At 47.4% G+C, this 19,494-nt stretch overlaps 1 long non-coding RNA gene across 2 annotated transcripts in view; it reads right to left on the reverse strand.

Moving 5' to 3' along the window:
- LOC137636126 (uncharacterized) overlaps positions 1-19,494 on the reverse strand; it is a 50,724-nt gene that overhangs the window by 20,755 nt on the left and 10,475 nt on the right. The window contains exons 2-10 of one of the 2 annotated variants that reach the window (XR_011042950.1): positions 18,230-18,280; positions 17,983-18,055; positions 14,837-14,887; positions 14,589-14,660; positions 11,309-11,359; positions 11,067-11,139; positions 5,358-5,408; positions 5,112-5,184; positions 1,797-1,847 (exon numbers count right to left, since the gene is read on the reverse strand). This is a non-coding gene — a long non-coding RNA (uncharacterized lncRNA). The remainder of the gene's footprint in view (positions 1-1,796; positions 1,848-5,111; positions 5,185-5,357; positions 5,409-11,066; positions 11,140-11,308; positions 11,360-14,588; positions 14,661-14,836; positions 14,888-17,982; positions 18,056-18,229; positions 18,281-19,494) is intronic. The other variant, XR_011042951.1, reaches the window with a different exon arrangement.

Consider the following 19,494-nt stretch of genomic DNA (forward strand, 5'->3'; position numbering starts at 1 on the left):
AACCCTGCAGCCCCAAGGAAGCCCAAAGCTGAAACAAATCATGATTAGACATTAAATCCTCCTCCGGTGGAGGAAGGGCAGCAGCCTCGCTATGGGAGGTAACTACCTCTCCCGCACCCCGGGATCGGTCAACAGCACAGCGGTCTACGCTACCACTCGCCGACCTCTCGGAAGAGACCGCTCGAGGGGAAGCTTCGGAGGAGGAAAGGGCAACGGAAGAAGAAGTCCTAGAATTTTCTCTCTTCAGAGAAGCCTCTGAAGGAGAAAGATCCCTTTTGGCCTTCTTCTTCCGGCGCCGGGCAAACCTCTCCCACTGGGAGGTAGACCACTCCCTATATTCAATACATACATTATCACTATCACACCGCTGGCCCCTACAGTGAGGACATAAGGTGTGGGGATCGGTGTCGACCGCCGACATAAAGGTCCCACAAGGGCGGCCGGGAAGTCCAGGGCAAGTACGCATTATCAGTAGAGGCCAACTTCAAGCACACTGCAAAAGAGAAAAAGCAAAAACAGATTAATATGGCAGTCAAAGCGAGGGAGAGCGCAGACAGGTCTGTTCTCTTCCCGAGCCAAAAGTAACGTGAAGCATTCACCGGTGTGTGAGTGTGAGGGGGGGTAGCTAGCTACCGCTCCCTACCCCCCGCTAACCAGCGGCGGGGTAGTAAACCCTCGTTAAAACTTTTATGGCTCATCATTCAGCTACGCCGAAGTAATTACCCCATGTAAATAGCGTGGTTTGTATTTCAGTTACGGAACAAAGGGTATTTTAATTCCAACTGACAGCCAACACAGCAAATGTTCTGTGCTGGTGCTTTTGGGAAGGCTCTTCCACTTTAAATGCCACCTGTTGAGATACTACCACTAGAGAGTTATGGGGTCTTATGACTGGCCAGATAGTACTACATTGGATCCTTCTCTCGGGTCACGGTTCATTTTCCGTTTGCCTATAAACTCACAAACCGAATAGTCTGGCCTATTCTTTACATATTCTCCTCTGTCCTCATACACCTGACAACATTGAAATTACCAAATAATTATTCTTACTGCACTGTAATTGTTCAGTGGCCACTTTCCTCTTTGTAAGGGAGAAGAGACTCTTTAGCTATGGTAAGCAGCTCTTCTAGGAGGACACTCCAAAATCAAAACATTGTTCTCTAATCTTGGGTAGTGCCATAGCCTCTGTACCATGGTCTTCCAATGTCTTGGGTTAGAGTTCTCTTGCTTGAGGGTACACTCGGGCACACTGTTCTTCTATCTTATATCTTATATCTCTTCCTCTTTTTTTGTTAAAGTTTTTATAGTTTATAGTGTGATATTTATTCTAATGTTGTTGCTCTTCTTAAAATACTTTATTTTTCCCTGTTTCCATTTCTCACTGAGCTATTTTCCCTGTTGGAGCCCCTGGGCTTATAGCATCCTGCTTTTCCAACTAGGGTTGTAGCTTAGCAAGTAATAATAATAATAATAATAATAATAATAATAATAATAATAATAAAAATAATAACAATAATAAGTAAAACCAACCAATCAAGCAAGTAGAACACATACCTATAACCACATGGTCCAGCTGCAAAAGAACAAAGGGCTCTATCCCATGCCCTTAGTATCTGCAACACACTCCTGCAAGGAAAATCCTTCTAAAAACACAGTTTTCAGTAAAAAGAATTCTCAATAATGCAATATGATCAGAGGTCTTGGTGGATCTGTCACTCATGGTAATTCATGAAGTATGAAAGTGTCATCACTTTAAGAAAAAATAAAAAAAGCTTGTAATTTGACAAAAAACTTACCTTTCTTCAATTAGCTATGCAAGTGGTTGTTGCATATCCCATGGACATTCCCTGAAATGAACCTATCAATTAGTGATCATAAGCTTTTTACTTGGCATGTTTAACAATTTTTCAAATGCAGTTAGAGCTAATGAATAATCAAGCGGGTCATTTATGATTTATTGTCACATTATCAAAATTAAGTAAAAAGACTTAGAATATGAAGACTCATACTTTTGAGGTCTACTTACTACTACGCATTCGCCACTTGGCACTACAGTTCCTGATCCATGTAACCAGTAGCAATGTTTCAAACTAATTACTATATGCTGGTAACAAAACTATAATCACATGAATGATTAATTTCCAAGAATATTAATTTCCAAGAACTTCTCATACAAATTCATTCTTTTCATATGACAAATTTAGAAATAATTTGTATTTTTCCTAACGTATACAGACCTGATGCTATTTGATATGGATTATCATTTCAGCGAAGATGAAACTAGCCAGAAGACTTTTAGCGAGGTGGAGTTACACTACCACTAGTTAGCGGGAGAGGGGGTAGGAGGGGTAGCCGAAATAGCTGGCCACCCAGCACACACACACACACACACACCTGTGTAGTCTGGTAACTCTTTATTGCAGGCAGGACTTCTTGGGGGATAGGTGATGGAGGGCCAATTTGTATAAAAAGCTCCAGCTTAAGAAAAATACAAATTACTTCTAAATTTGTCATTTGTTCCGACACACGTACAGATCTTACGCTATTTAATAGGGATGACTCACCCCTTAGGAGGGTGGAAGTCTGGACCAACTGGCTGATCTTTGACCCAGGGTTTTCCCGTACATGCTCCTCACGTAATTAAGGGAAATCCTGACACCTCGCTAAACTAGACATGCAAAGCACGGTTAGCGGCCTGAGCAATTTTGGTGAATGTGTTATGCTAACAGCGTGACTAGTCTAGGGAAAGCATTCTCAGAAACGTAGGAATCTTAGAAGTAACCCGAGACGTTACCCAATCCCACCTCCTCAGGGCGTATGAGGACGCATCAAGTATATCTACAGTATCTATACCAAGTTACACAAGGGAAAAGATTATACCGGCAGACACTGGAGGTCAGCTTTGCAAAGCATCGTAGGAGCTGTTGCCCTGTAGGGAGGGGGGGGGGGAGGGGAGATGAAAGAAAGAAAGAGCCAGTCAATCTCTGTCAATCATCCTAGGCTTATCCTCTGCTACTTGTCCATCAAGAGCTCACGGCATTATAAACCATTTATTGTGAAGCCACCACAGGGACAATGGAGAGCGAGTCCATGTTCCTGTGGGTCACATCTTGTAGAAAATGAGATGTTTAAGCCCGTTGGTGTGTTGGTGAGCGCTGGATCTAGAACCTCGAGTGAGCGCGTGTCTCTCCAGACGGGCGCAGCGAGTCCGGAGGAACCTGTGGGCGCCTGTGCGCCAGCGAAGGAGCCTCCCGGATTGCGCGCGACGAGACAGGAACCGGGGACGCTGGGGGGCGCAGGTGGCCGCTGGGGCGCCGGTGGGCGCAGGTGGCCACTGGGGCACCGGTGGGCCTGTGTGCACAGGTGAGTGCTGGCGAGCTGTAACAGGAACTGCTGGAGGGCGCCAGGGCGCAGAAGGGCGTGGGCGCGCAGGGGAACCCTGGCGCGTGGCAGGAACGGTGGCGCAAACGTGCGAGGGTGAGCGCCGTGGCGCTAAGTCAGGAACAGCGACAACATCAGGCACAGCAGCGACAGCAGCAGGAGAGCGCACAGGAAGAACCTGGCACTTGAGGGCAAGAGGCGCGGTTTTGCGCTCAAGACCCTTCAGCCCCGAAGGGCCCGGAGACTGCGCAGCGGCAGGATCAGGTGGCGCGTCACGAGCAACAGGAACATTAGATGTTGAAGGTCTGGGAGACTGGTCACTGTGTCCCGAAGGATGACCATCATCCGAAGGTGATCGCGAACGATCCCCGGAGAGGTCTAGGGTGGTAGCTGGCAAGATCGGTGAACGGCGAGTCGTCTCCTCCGCAGAGGACGGTGGTGACGACGAGCCGAAGACGCGCCTCTTAACCCCCTTGTAAGGGGAAGGAAGGCCTCTACAGTGAAGGGGAGGACAAGCCTTCCGCCTTATACGCCCACGAGGGGCTGTGGGATCAGCAAGCTGACCATCAAGGGGCCTTCGAAGAGGAGTCTCTGTAAGTGAACTCCCCCGAGGGGGAGAATCACCAGCAGGAGAGACTTAGATCCTCCCTCGAAGGGTGTTTGGAGGGGGAATCTAAGCCGTCAGCTACCTCAGCCGCAGGAACGGGGGTTTGACTTGACCCACGAGATGACTCCGTCACAACGTCGTCAACCACAGACAGAGGATCTATCCCTGCTGTAGTTGGCGATTGTTTGACGGCTGCACCCAGTTTGATCATGTCAAACAGGGCTTCCTTGGAGGGTGAACCCTGCAGCCCCAAGGAAGCCCTAAGCTGAAACAAATCATGATTAGACATTAAATCCTCCTCCAGGGGAGGAGGGGCAGCCACCTCGCTATGGGAGGCAACTACCTCTCCCGCACCCCGGGATCGGTCAACAGCACAGCGGTCTACGCTACCACTCGCCGGCCTCTCGGAAGAGACCACTCGTGGGGGAGCTTCGGAGGAGGAAAGGGCAACGTTAGAAGTAGTCCTGGAATTTTCTCTCTTCAGAGAAGCCTCTGAAGGAGAAAGATCCCTTTTGGCCTTCTTCTTCCAGCACCGGGCAAACCTTTCCCACTGGAAGGTAGACCACTCCATACATTCAATACATACATTATCACTATCACACTGCTGGCCCCTACAGTGAGGACATAAGGTGTGGGGATCGGTGTCGACCGCCGACATAAAGGTCCCACAAGGGTGGCCGGGAAGTCCAGGGCAAGTACGCATTGTCAGTAGAGGCCAACTTCAAGCACACTGCAAAAGAGAAAAAGCAAAAACAGATTAATATGGCAGTCAAAGCGAGGGAGAGCGCAGACAGGTCTGTTCTCTTCCCGAGCCAAAAGTAAAGTGAAGCATTCACCGGTGTGTGTGAGGGGGGGTAGCTAGCTACCCCTCCCTAGCGCCCGCTAACTAGCGGCGGGGTAGTAAACCCTCGTTAAAACTTTTATGGCTCGTCATTCAGCTACGCCGAAGTAATTACCCCATGTAAATAGCGTGGTTTGTATTTCAGTTACGGAACAAAGGGTATTTTAATTCCACCTGACAGCCAACACAGCAAATGTTCTGTGCTGGTGCTTTTGGGAAGGCTCTTCCACTTTAAATGCCACCATAAGTAAAACCAACCAATCAAGCAAGTAGAACACATACCTATAACCAAATGGTCCAGCTGCAAAAGAACAAAGTGCTCTATCTCACGACCTTTAGTATCTGCAATACACCCCTGCAAGGAAAATAATTCTAAAAAACAAAGTTTTCAGTAAAAAGAATTCTCAATAATGCAATATGATCAGAGGTCTTGGTGGATCTGTCACTCATGGTAATTCATGAAGTATGAAACAGTGTCATCACTTTAAGAAAAAATAAAAAAAAGCTTGTAATTTGACAAAAACTTACCTTTCTTCAATTAGCTATGCAAGTGGTTGTTGCATATCCCATGGACATTCCCTGAAATGAACCTATCAATTAGTGATCATAAACTTTTCACTTGGCATGTTTAACAATTCTTTAAATGCAGTTAGAGCTAATGAATAATCAAGTGGGTCATTTATGATTTATCGTCACTTCATCAAAATTAGGTAATAAGACTCAGAATATGAAGACTCATACTTTTGATTGCCACATACTACTATACATTCCCCACTTGGAACTACAGTTCCTGATCCATGTAACCAGTAGCAATGTTTCAAAATAATTACTGTATGCTGGTAACAAAACTATAATCACATGAATACTTAATTTATAAGAATATTTAATTTCCTATTAATTTCCAAGGAGAACTTCTCATACAAATTCATTCGTTTCATATGACAAATTTAGAAATAATTTGTATTTTTCCTAACGTACAGTATACAGACCTGATGCTATTTGATATGGATTATCGTTTCATCGAAGATGAAACTAACCACACGACTTTTAGCGAGGTGGAACTACACTACCACTAGTTATTATTATTATCATCATTATTACTAACCAAGCTACAACACTAGTTGGAAAAGCAAGATGCTATAAGCCCAAGGGCTCCAACAGGGAAAAATAGCCCAGTGAGGAAAGGAAATAAGGAAATAAATAAATGATTAGAATAAATTAATATATTCTAAAAACAGTAACAGCGTCAAAACAGATATGTCCTATATAAACTATTAACAATGTCAAAAACAGATATGTCATATATAAACTATAAAAAGACTTATGTCAGCCTGGTCAACATAAAAGCATTTGCTCCAACAAAGAACTTTTGAAGTTCTACTGATTCAACTAACCGATTAGGAAGATCATTCCACAACTTGGTAACAGCAGGAATAAAACTTCTAGAATACTGTGTAGTAAAGGGGGTAGGAAGGGTAGCCGGAGTACCCGGCCACCCAGCACACAAACACACACCTGTGTAGTCTGGTAACTTTTTATTGCAGACAGGACTTCTCGGGGGATAGGTGATGGCGGGCCAATTTGTATAAAAAGCTCCAGGTTAAGAAAAATACAAATTACTTCTAAATTTGTCATTTGTTCTGACACTCATACAGATCTTTCGCTATTTAATAGGGATGACTCATCCCTTAGGAGGGTGGAAGTCTGGACCAACTGGCTGGTCTTTGACCCAGGGTTTTCCCGTACCTCCTCCACCTGTAATAAACTGGACATGCAAAGCACGGTTAGCGGCCAGGGCAATTTTGGTGAATGTGTAACGCTAACAGCGTGACTAGTCTAGGGAAAGCATTCTCAGAAATGTAGGAATCTTAGAAGTAACCAGAGACGTTACCCAATCCCACCTCGCCAGGGCGTATGAGGACGCAACAAGTATATCTATCTATACAAAGTTACACAAGGGAAAAGATTATACCAGCAGAAACTGGAGGTCAGCTTTGCAGAGCATTGTAGGAGCTGTTGCCCTGTAAGAGGGGGGAGATGAAAGAAAGATCCAGTCAATCTTTGCCAATCATCCTAGGCTTATCATTGGTTAACTCTGCCCTCACCATCTGCTACTTGTCCATCAAGAGCTCACGGTATTATAAACTATTTATTGTGTAGCCACCACAGGGACAATGGAGAGCGTGTCCATGTTCCAGTGGGTCACATCTTATAGAAAATGAGATGTTGAATCGCGTTGGCGTGTTGGTGAGCGCATGAGCGCTGGATCTGGAACCGTGCGTGACCGCTGGATCTGGAACGGCGTGCGTCGCGTGTCTCTCCAGACGGGCGCAGCGAGTCCAGAGGAACCTGTGGGGGCCTGTGCGCCAGCGAAGGAGCCCCCCTGACTGCGCGCAACGAGGCAGGAACCGGGGGACGCTGGGGCGCCGGTGGGCGCGTGAGCGCAGGTGGCCGCTGGGGCACCGGTGGGCGCGTGTGCGCAGGTGAGCGCTGGCGCGCTGTAACAGGAACTGCTGGAGGGCGCCAGGGCGCAGAAGGGCGTGGGCACGCAGGGGAACCCTGGCACGTGGCAGGAACGGTGGCGCGAACGCACCAGGGTGAGCGCCGTGGCGCTAAATCAGGAACAGCGCCAACGTCAGGCACAGCAGCGACAGCAGCAGGAGAGTGCAGAGGAAGAACCTGGCACTTGAGGGCAAGAGGCGCGGTTTTGCGCTTAAGACCCTTCAGCCCCGAAGGGCCCGGAGACTGCGCAGCGGAAGGATCAGGTGGCACGTCACGCGCAACAGGAACATTAGATGGTGAAGGTCTGGGAGACTGGTCACTGTGTCCCGAAGGACGACCATCATCCGAAGGTGATCGCGAACGATCCCCGGAGAGGTCTAGGGTGGTAGCTGGCAAGATCGGTGAACGGCGAGTCGTCTCCTCCGCAGAGGACTGTGGTGACGACGAGCCAAAGAGGCGCCTCTTAACCCCCTTGTAAGGGGAAGGAAGGCCTCTACGGCGATGGGGAGGACGAGCCTTCCCCCTTACACGCCCACGAGGGGCCGTGGGATCAGCAAGCTGACCATCAAGGGGCCTCCGAAGAGGAGTCTCTGTAAGTGAACTCCCCAGAGGGAGAAAATCACCGGCAGGAGAGACCGAGGGACTTGGATCCTCCCTCGAAGGGTGTTTGGAGGGGGAATCTAAGTCGTCAGCTACCTCAGCCACAGGAACGGGGGTTTGACTTGACCCACGAGATGACTCCGTCACAACAACGTCAACCACAGACAGAGGATCTATCCCTGCTGTAGTTGTCGATTGTTTGACGGCTGCACCCAGTTTGATCATGTCAAACAGGGCTTCCTTGGAGGGCGAACCCTGCAGCCCCAAGGAAGCCCAAAGCTGAAACAAATCATGATTAGACATTAAATCCTCCTTCGGGTGGAGGAGGGGCAGCCGCCTTGCTATGGGAGGCAACTACCTCTCCCGCACCCCGGGATCGGTTAACAGCACAGCGGTCTATGCTACCACTTGCCGGCCTCTCGGAAGAGACCGCTCAAGGGGGAGCTTCGGAGGAGGAAAGGGCAACGGAAGAAGTAGTCCTGGAATTTTCTCTCTTCAGAGAAGCTTTTGAAGGAGAAAGATCCCTTTTGGCCGCCTTCTTCCGGCGCCGGGCAAACCTCTCCCACTGGGAGGTAGACCACTCCCTACATTCAATACATACATTATCACTATCATACCGCTGGCCCCTAGAGTGAGGACATAAGGTGTGGGGATCGGTGTCGACCGCCGACATAAAGGTCCCACAAGGGCGGCCGGGAAGTCCAGGGCAAGTACGCATTGTCAGTAGAGGCCAACTTCAAGCACACTGCAAAAGAGAAAAAGCAAAAACAGATCAATATGGCAGCCAAAGCGAGGGAGAGCGCAGACAGGTCTATTCTCTTCCCAAGCCAAAAGTAAAGTGAAGCATTCACCATCGTGTGTGAGGAGGGGGGTAGCTAGCTACCCCTCCCTACCCCCCGTTAACTAGCGGCGGGGTAGTAAACCCTCGTTAAAACTTTTATGGCTCGTCATTCAGTTACGCCGAAGTAATTACCCGATGTAAATAGCGTGGTTTGTATTTCAGTTACGGAACAAAGGGTATTTTAATTCCAACTGACAGCCAACACATCAAATGTTCTGTGCTGGTGCTTTTGGGAAGGGTCTTCCACTTTAAGTGCCACCATAAGTAAAACCAACCAATCAAGCAAGTAGAACACATACCTATAACCAAATGGTCTGGCTGCTAAAGAACAGAGTGGTCTATCCCATGACCTTTAGTATCTGCAACACACCCCTGCAAGGAAAATCCTTCTAAAAACACAGTTTTCAGTAAAAAGAATTCTCAATAATGCAATATGATCAGAGGTCTTGGTGGATCTGTCACTCATGGTAATTCATGAAGTATGAAACAGTGTCATCACTTTAAGAAAAAACAAAAAAAAAAAAAACTTGTATTTTGACAAAAATCTTACCTTTCTTCAATTAGCTATGCAAGTGGTTGTTGCATATCTCATGGAAATTTCCTGAAATGAACCTTTCAATTAGTGATCATAAACTTTTCACTTGGCATGTTTAACAATTTTTTAAATGCAGTTAGAGCTAATGAATAATCAAGCGGGTCATTTATGATTTATTGTCACATTATCAAAATTAAGTAAAAAGACTTAGAATATGAAGACTCATACTTTTGAGGTCTACTTACTACTACGCATTCGCCACTTGGCACTACAGTTCCTGATCCATGTAACCAGTAGCAATGTTTCAAACTAATTATTATATGCTGGTAACAAAACTATAATCACATGAATGATTAATTTCCAAGAATATTAATTTCCAAGAACTTCTCATACAAATTCATTCTTTTCATATGACAAATTTAGAAATAATTTGTATTTTTCCTAACGTATACAGACCTGATGCTATTTGATATGGATTATCATTTCAGCGAAGATGAAACTAGCCAGACGACTTTTAGCGAGGTGGAGTTACACTACCACTAGTTAGCGGGAGAGGGGGTAGGAGGGGTAGCCGAAATAGCTGGCCACCCAGCACACACACACACACACCTGTGTAGTCTGGTAACTCTTTATTGCAGGCAGGACTTCTTAGGGGATAGGTGATGGCAGGGCAATTTGTATAAAAAGCTCCAGCTTAAGAAAAATACAAATTACTTCTAAATTTGTCATTTGTTCCGACACACGTACAGATCTTACGCTATTTAATAGGGATGACTCACCCCTTAGGAGGGTGGAAGTCTGGACCAACTGGCTGATCTTTGACCCAGGGTTTTTCCCGTACATGCTCTGCACGTAATAAAGAGAAACCCTGACACCTCGCTAACCTAGACATGCAAAGCACGGTTAGCGGCCTGAGCAATTTTGGTGAATGTGTGATGCTAACAGCGTGACTAGTCTAGAGAAAGCATTCTCAGAAACGTAATTATCTTAGAAGTAACCAGAGACGTTACCCAATCCCACCTCGCCAGGGCGTATGAGGACGCAACAAGTATATCTATCTACAGGTACTGTATACCAAGTTACACAAGGTAAAAGATTATACCAGCAGACACTGGAGGTCAGCTTTGCAGAGCATTGCAGGAGCTGTTGCCCTGTAAGGAGGGGGGGAGGAGATGAAAGAAAGAAAGAGCCAGTCAATCTCTGTCAATCATCCTAGGCTTATCCTCTGCTACTTGTCCATCAAGAGCTCACGGCATTATAAACCATTTATTGTGAAGCCACCACAGGGACAATGGAGAGCGAGTCCATGTTCCTGTGGGTCACATCTTGTAGAAAGTGAGATGCTGAAGCGCGCTGGTGTGTTGGTGAGCGCGTGAGCGCTGGATCTGGAACCGCGCGTGAGCACGTGTCGCTCGTCTCTCCAGACGGGCACAGCGAATCCGGAGGAACCCGTGGGTGCCTGTGCGCCAGCGAAGGAGCCTCCCGGACTGCGCGCGATGAGGCAGGAACCGGGGGACGCTAACTAGCGGCGGGGTAGTAAACCCTCGTTAAAACTTTTATGGCTCGTCATTCAGCTACGCCGAAGTAATTACCCGATGTAAATAGCGTGGTTTGTATTTCAGTTACGGAACCAAGGGTATTTTAATTCCAACTGACAGCCAACACATCAAATGTTCTGTGCTGGTGCTTTTGGGAAGGCTCTTCCACTTTAAGTGCCACCATAAATAAAACCAACCAATCAAGCAAGTAGAACACATACCTATAACCAAATGGTCCAGCTGCTAAAGAACAAAGTGCTCTATCCCATGACCTTTAGTATCAGCAACACACCCCTGCAAGGAAAATCATTCTAAAAACACTGTTTTCAGTAAAAAGAATTCTCAATAATGCATTATGATCAGAGGTCTTGGTGGATCTGTCACTCATGGTAATTCAGAAGTATGAAACAGTGTCATCACTTTAAGAAACAAAAAAAGGCTTGTAATATGACAAAAACATTACCTTTTTTCAATTAGCTATGCAAGTGGTTGTTGCATATCCCATGGACATTCCCTGAAATGAACCTATCAATTAGTGATCATAAGCTTTTCACTTGGCATGTTTAACAATTTTTTAAATGCAGTTAGAGCTAATGAATAATCAAGTGGGTCATTGATGATTTATCGACACTTTATCAATATTAGGTAATAAGACTCAGAATATGAAGAGTCATACTTTTGAGGTCCACATATTACTATGCATTCCCCGCTTGGAACTACAGTTCCTGATCTATGTAACCAGTAGCAATGTTTCAAACTAATTACTGTAAGCTGGTAACAAAACTATAATCACATGAATAATTAATTTCCAAGAATATTAATTTCCCATAATATTAATTTCCAAGGAGAACTTCTCATAGAAATTCATTCGTTTCATAAGAAAAATTTAGAAATAATTTGTATTTTTCCTATCTTATACAGACCTGATGCTAAATTTATTTGATATGGATTATCGTTTCAGCGAAGATGAAATTAGCCAGACGACTTTTAGCGAGGTGGAACTACCCTACCACTAGTTAGCGGGAGAGGGGGTAGGAGGGGTAGCCGGAGTACCCGTCCACCCAGCACACACACACACACACACACGCACACCTGTGTACTCTGGTAACTTTTTATTGCAGGCAGGACTTCTCGGGGATAGGTGATGGCGGGCCAATTTGTATAAAAAGCTCCAGGTTAAGAAATATACAAATTACTTCTAAATTTGTCAATTGTTCTGACACTCGTACAGATCTTACACTATTTAATAGGGATGACTCACCCCTTAGGAGGGTGGAAGTCTGGACCAACTAGCTGATCTTTGACCCAGGGTTTTCCCGTACATGCTCTGCACGTAATAAAGAGAAACCCTGACACCTCGCTAACCTAGACATGCAAAGCACGGTTAGCGGCCTGAGCAATTTTGGTGAATGTGTAATGCTAACAGCGTGACTAGTCTAGGGAAAGCATTCTCAGAAACGTAGGAATCTTAGAAGTAACCAGAGACGTTACCCAATCCCACCTCGCCAGGGCGTATGAGGACGCAACAACAAGAATTATATCTATCTATACCAAGTTACACAAGGGAAAAGATTATACCGGCAGTCACTGGAGGTCAGCTTTGCAGATCATCGTAGGAGCTGTTGCCCTGTAAGGAGGGGGAGGAGGAGATGAAAGAAAGAAAGAGCCAGTCAATCTCTGTCAATCATCCTAGGCTTATCCTCTGCTACTTGTCCATCAAGAGCTCACGGCATTATAAACCATTTATTGTGACGCCACCACAGGGACAATGGAGAGCGTGTCCATGTTCCTGTGGGTCACATCTTGTAGAAAATGAGATGTTGAAGCGCGTTGGTAAGCGCTGGATCTGGAACCGCGCGTGAGTGCATGTCGCGTGTCTCTCCAGACGGGCGCAGCTTGTCTGGAGGAACCTGTGGGCGCCTGTGCGCCAGTGAAGGAGCCTCCCGGACTGCGCGCGACGAGGCAGAAACCGGGGGACGCTGGGGCGCCGGCGGGCGCGTGCCCAGGTGAGCGCTGGCGCGGTAACAGGAACTGGAGGGCGCCGGGGCGCAGAAGGGCGTGGGCGCGCAGGAGAACCCTGGCGCGTGGCAGGAACGGTGGCGCGAACGCGTGAGGGTGAGCGCCGTGGCGCTAAGTCAAGAACAGCGGCAACGTCAGGCACAGCAGCGACAGCAGCAGGAGAGCGCACAGGACGAACCTGGCGCTTGAGGGCGAGAGGAGCGGTTTTGCACTCAAGACCCTTCAGCCCCGGAGACTGCGCAGCGGCAAGATCAGGTGGCGCGTCACGCGCAACAGGAACATTAGATGTTGAAGGTCTGGGAGACTGGTCACTGTGTCCCGAAGGGCGACCATCATCCGAAGGTGATCGCGAACAATCCCCGGAGAGGTCTAGGGTGGTAGCTGGCAGGATCGGTGAACGGTGAGTCGTCTCCTTCGCAAAAGACTGTGGTGACGACGAGCCGAAGAGGCGCCTCTTAACCCCCTTGTAAGGGGAAGGAAGGCCTCTACGGCGAAGGGGAAGATGAGCCTTCCGCCTTATACGCCCACGAGGGGCCGTGGGATCAGCAAGCTGACCATCAAGGGGCCTCCGAAGAGGAGTCTCTGTAAGTGAACTCCCCCGAGGGGGAGAATCACCGGCAGGAGAGACCGTGGGACTTAGATCCTCCCTCGAAGGGTGTTCGGAGGGGGAATCTAAGCCGTCAGCTACCTCAGCCACAGGAACGGGAATTTAACTTGACCCACGAGATGACTCCGTCACAACAATGTCAACCACAGACAGAGGATCTATCCCTGCTGTAGTTGTCGATTGTTTGACGGCTGCACCCAGTTTGATCATGTCAAACAGGGCTTCCTTGGAGGGCGAACCATCCAGCCCCAAGGAAGCCCAAAGCTGAAACAAATCATTAGACATTAAACCCTCCTCCGGGGGAGGAGGGGCAGCCGCCTCGCTATGGGAGGTAACTACCTCTCCCGCACCCTGAGATCGGTCAACAGCACAGCGGTCTAGGCTACCACTCGCCGGCCTCTCGGAAAAGACCGCTCGAGGGGGAGCTTCGGAAGAGGAAAGGGCAACGGAAGAAGTCCTGGAATTTTCTTTCTTCAGAGAAGCCTCTGAAGGAGAAAGATCCCTTTTGGCCTTCTTCTTCCGGCGCCGGGCAAACCTCTCCCACTGGGAGGTAGACCACTACCTACATTCAATACATACATTATCACTATCACACCGCTGGCCCCTACAGTGAGGACATAAGGTGTGGGGATTGGTGTCGACCGCCGACATAAAAGTCACACAAGGGCGGCCGGGAAGTCCAGGGCAAGTACGCATTGTCAGTAGAGGCCAACTTCAAGCACACTGCAAAAAGAGATAAAGCAAAAACAGATTAATATGGCAGTCAAAGCGAGGGAGAGCGCAGACAGGTCTGTTCTCTTCCCGAGCCAAAAGTAAAGTGAAGCATTCACCGGTGTGTGTGAGGGGGGGTAGCTAGCTACCCCTCCCTACACCCCGCTAACTAGCGGCGGGGTAGTAAATCCTCTTTAAAAATTTTATGGCTCATCATTCAGCTACGCCGAAGTAAATACCCCATGTAAATAGCGTGGTTTGTATTTCAGTTACGGAACAAAGGGTATTTTAATTCCAACTGACAGCCAACACAGCAAATGTTCTGTCCTGGTGCTTTTGGGAAGGCTCTTCCACTTCAAGTGCCACCATAAGTAAAACCAACCAACCAATCAAGCAGAACACATACCTATAACCAAATGGTCGAGCTTCAAAAGAACAAAGTGCTCTATCCCATGACTTTAGTATCTGCAACACATCCCTGCAAGGAAATTTTTTTTTTTAAACACAGTTTTCAGTAAAAAAGAATTCTCATTAATGCAATATTATCAGAGGTCTTGGTGGATCTGTCACTCATGGTAATTCATGAAGTATGAAACAGTGTCATCACTTTAAGGAAAAAAAAAAAAAAAGCTTGTAATCTGACAAAAACCTTACCTTGCTTCAATTAGCTATGCAACTGGTTGTTGCATATCCCATGGACATTCCCTGAAATGAACCTATCAATTAGTGACCATAAGCTTTTCACTTGGCATGTTTAACAATTTTTTAAATGCAGTTAGAGCTAATGAATAATCAAGTGGGTCATTTATGATTTATCGTCACATTATCAAAATTAGGTAATACGACTCAGAATATGAAGACTTATACTTTTGAAGGCCACATACTACTATACATTCCCCACTTGGAACTGCAGTTCCTGATCCATGTAACCAGTAGCAATGTTTCAAACTAATTACTGTATGTTGATAATAATACTATAATCACATGAATATCTAATTTCTAATAATATTAATTTCCCATAATATTAATTTCCAAGAACTTCTCATACAAATTCATTCGTTTCATATGACAAATTTAGAAATATGTATTTTTCCTAATGTATACAGACCTGAAGTTATTTATTATGGATTATCATTTCAGCGAAGATGACACTAGCCATAAGACATTTAGCGAGGTGGAACTACACTACCACTAGTTAGCGGGAGAGGGGGAAGGAGGGGTAGCCGGAGTAGCCGGCCACCCAGCACACACACACACATACCTGTGTAGTCTGGTAACTTTTTATTGCAGGCAGGACTTCTTGGGGGATAGGTGATGGCGGGCCAATTTGTATAAAAAGCTCCAGGTTAAGAAAAATACAAATTACTTCTAAATTTGTCATTTGTCCTGACACTCATACAAACCTTACGCTATTTAATAGGGATGACTCACCCCTTAGGAGGGTGGAAGTCTGGACCAACTGGCTGATCTTCGACCCAGGGTTTTCCCGTACATGCTCCGCACGTCATGAAAAGAAACCCTGACACCTCGCTAAACTAGACATGCAAAGCGCGGTTAGCGGCCTGAGCAATTTTGGTGAATGTGTTATGCTAACAGCATGACTAGTCTAGGGAAAGCATTCTCAGGAACGTAGGAATCTTAGAAGTATCCAGAGATGTTACCCAATCTCACCTCGCCAGGGCGTATGAGGACGCAACAAGTATATCTATCTATACCAAGTTACACAAGGGAAAAGATTATACCAGCAGACACTGGAGGTCAGCTTTGCAGAGCATCGTAGGAGCTGTTGCCCTATAAGGAGCGGGGTGGGGAGATGAAAGAAAGAAAGAGCCTGTCAATCTTTGTCAATCATCCTAGGCTTATCCTCTGCTACTTGTCCATCAAGAGCTCACGGCATTACAAACCATTTATTGTGAAGCCACCACAGGGACAATGGAGAGCGTGTCCATGTTCCTGTGGGTCACATCTTGTAGAAAATGAGATGTTGAAGCGCGTTGGTGTGTTGGTGAGCGCTCGATCTAGAACCGCGAGTGAGCGAGTGTCTCTCCAGACGGGCGCAGCAAGTCCGGAGGAACCTGCGGGCGCCTGTGCGCCAGCAAAGGAGCCTCCCGGACTGCGCGCGACGAGGCAGGAACCGGGGACGCTGGGGCGCCGGTGGATGCAGGTGGCCGCTGGGGCGCCGGTGGCCGCTGGGGCGCCGGTGGATGCAGGTGGCCGCTGGGGCGCCGGTGGCCGCTGGGGCGCCGGTGGGCGCAGGTGGCCGCTGGGGCGCCGGTGGGCGCAGGTGGCCGCTGGGGCGCCGGTGGGCGCAGGTGGCCGCTGGGGCGCCGGTGGGCGCAGGTGGCCGCTGGGGCGCCGGTGGCCACTGGGGCGCCGGTGGGCGCAGGTGGCCGCTGGGGCGCCGGTGGGCGCAGGTGGCCGCTGGGGTGCCGGTGGGCGCAGGTGGCCACTGGGGCACCGGTGGGCGCGTGTGCGCAGGTGAGCGCTGGCGCGCTGTAACAGGAACTGCTGGAGGGCGCCGGGGCGCAGAAGGGCGTGGGCGCGCAGGGGAACCCTGACGCGTGGCAGGAACGGTGGTGCAAATGCCTCTACGGCGAAGGGGAGAACGAGCCTTCCGCCTTATATACCCACGAGGGGCCGTGGGATCAGCAAGCTGACCATCAAGGGCCTCCAAAGAGGAGTCTCTGTAAGTGAACTCCCCCGAGGGGGAGAATCACCGGCAGGAAAGACCGTGGGACTTAGATCCTCCCTCGAAGGGTGTTCGGAGGGGGAATCTAAGCCGTCAGCTACCTCAGCAACAGGAACGGGGGTTTGACTTGACCCACGAGATGACTCCGTCACAACAACGTCAACCACAGACAGAGGATCTATCCCTGATGTAGTTGTCGATTGTTTGACGGCTGCACCTAGTTTTATCATGTCAAACAGGGCTTCCTTGGAGGGCGAACCATCCAGCCCCAAGGAAGCCCAAAGCTGAAACAAATCATTAGACATTAAACCCTCCTCCGGGGAGGAGGGGCAGCCGCCTCGCTATGGGAGGCAACTACCTCTCCCGCACCCTGCGATCGGTCAACAGCACAGCGGTCTACGCTACCACTCGCCGGCCTCTCGGAAGAGACCGCTCGAGGGGAGCTTCGGAGGAGGAAAGGGCAACGGAAGAAGAAGTCCTGGAATTTTCTCTCTTCAGAGAAGCCTTTGAAGGAGAAAGATCCCTTTTGGCCTTTTTCTTCCGGCGCCGGGCAAACCTCTCCCACTGGGAGGTAGACCACTACCTACATTCAATACATACATTATCACTATCACACCGCTGGCCCCTACAGTGATGACATAAGGTGTGGGGATTGGTGTCGACCGCCGACATAAAAGTCCCACAATGGCATTGTCAGTAGAGGCCAACTTCAAGCACACTGCAAAAGAGATAAAGCAAAAACGGATTAATATGGCACTCAAAGCGAGGGAGAGCGCAAACAGGTCTGTTCTCTTCCCGAGCCAAAAGTAAAGTGAAGCATTCACCAGTGTGTGTGAGGGGGGGTAGCTAGCTACCCCTCCCTACACCCCGCTAACTAGCGGCGGGGTGGTAAATCCTCGTTAAAACTTTTATGGCTCGTCATTCAGCTACGCTGAAGTAAATACCCCATGTAAATAGCGTGGTTTGTATTTCAGTTACGGAACAAAGGGTATTTTAATTCCAACTGACAGCCAACACAGCAAATGTTCTGTCCTGGTGCTTTTGGGAAGGCTCTTCCACTTCAAGTGCCACCATAAGTAAAACCAACCAACCAATCAAGCAGAACACATACCTATAACCAAATGGTCGAGCTTCAAAAGAACAAAGTGCTCTATCCCATGACCTTTAGTATCTGCAACACACCCCTGCAAGGAAAATCATTCTAAAAACACAGTTTTCAGTAAAAAGAATTCTCAATAATGCAATATAATCAGAGGTCTTGGTGGATCTGTCACTCATGGTAATTCAGAAGTATGAAACAGTGTCATCACTTTAAGAAAAAATAAAAAAAAAAGCTTGTAATTTGACAAAAACCTTACCTTTCTTCAATTAGCAACGCACCTGGTTGTTGCACATCCCATGGAAATTCCCTGAAATGAACCAATCAATTAGTGATCATAAACTTTTCCCTTGGCACAATATTCTAATGCAGTTAAAGCTAATGAATAATCAGGTGGGTCATTGATTATTTATTGGCACGTTATCAAATTTAGGTGATAAGACTCAGAATATGAAGACAATCACACTTTTGAGGTACATATAACGCTGAATGTTTGATTACGCCTAAACAAAAACAGACAGTTCCCACCCAAAACCCCACTTAGAACTACAGTTCCTGATCCATGTAACCAGTAGCAATGTTTCAAACTAATTACTGTATGCTGGTAACAAAACTATAATCACATGAACATTTAATTTCCAATAATATTAATTTCCAAAGAGAACTTTTCATACAAATTCATTCCTTTCATCATGAAAAAATGTTATTTTCATTAGTAAAATAAATTTTTGAATATACTTACCCGATGATCATGTAGCTGTCAACTCCGTTGCCCGACAGAAATCTACGGTCGGGATACGCCAGCGATCGCTATACAGGTGGGGGTGTACTCACCAGCGCCATCTGTGGTCAGGTACTCAAGTACTTCTTGTCAACAAGACCTCAATTTTCTCCTCGGTCCACTGGTTCTCTATGGGGAGGAAGGGCGGGTCCTTTAAATCATGATCATCGGGTAAGTATATTCAAAAATTTATTTTACTAATGAAAATAACATTTTTCAATATTAATCTTACCCGATGATCATGTAGCTGATTCACACCCAGGGTGGTGGGTGGAGACCAGTATACATGTTAACAAAGAAGCTAAGTATCCCGTATTTCATCTTTTATAAGTTATTCAAAATAACAATATAAAATAAATAAGTACCTGGTAAGGAAGTCGACTTGAACCATTACTCTGCCTTTAATAAGTACGTCTTCCTTACTGAGCGTAGCGGTCCTCTTAGGATGCTGAACGACTCTTAGGTGCTGAAGTATAAAAGGCTGCAACCCATACTAAAGGACCTCATCACAACCTCTAACCTAGGCGCTTCTCAAGAAAGAATTGACCACCCGCCAAATCAACCAGGATGCGGAAGGCTTCTTAGCCGACCGTACAACCCAAAAACAACAATAAAAGTATTCAAGAGAAAGGTTAAAAAGGTTATGGGATTATGGGAATGTAGTGGCTGAGCCCTCACCTACTACTGCACTCGCTGCTACGAATGGTCCCAGGGTGTAGCAGTTCTCGTAAAGAGACTGGACA

This window comes from Palaemon carinicauda, unplaced genomic scaffold (genome assembly GCF_036898095.1).
Source record: "Palaemon carinicauda isolate YSFRI2023 unplaced genomic scaffold, ASM3689809v2 scaffold235, whole genome shotgun sequence".
NCBI lineage: Eukaryota > Metazoa > Arthropoda > Malacostraca > Decapoda > Palaemonidae > Palaemon > Palaemon carinicauda.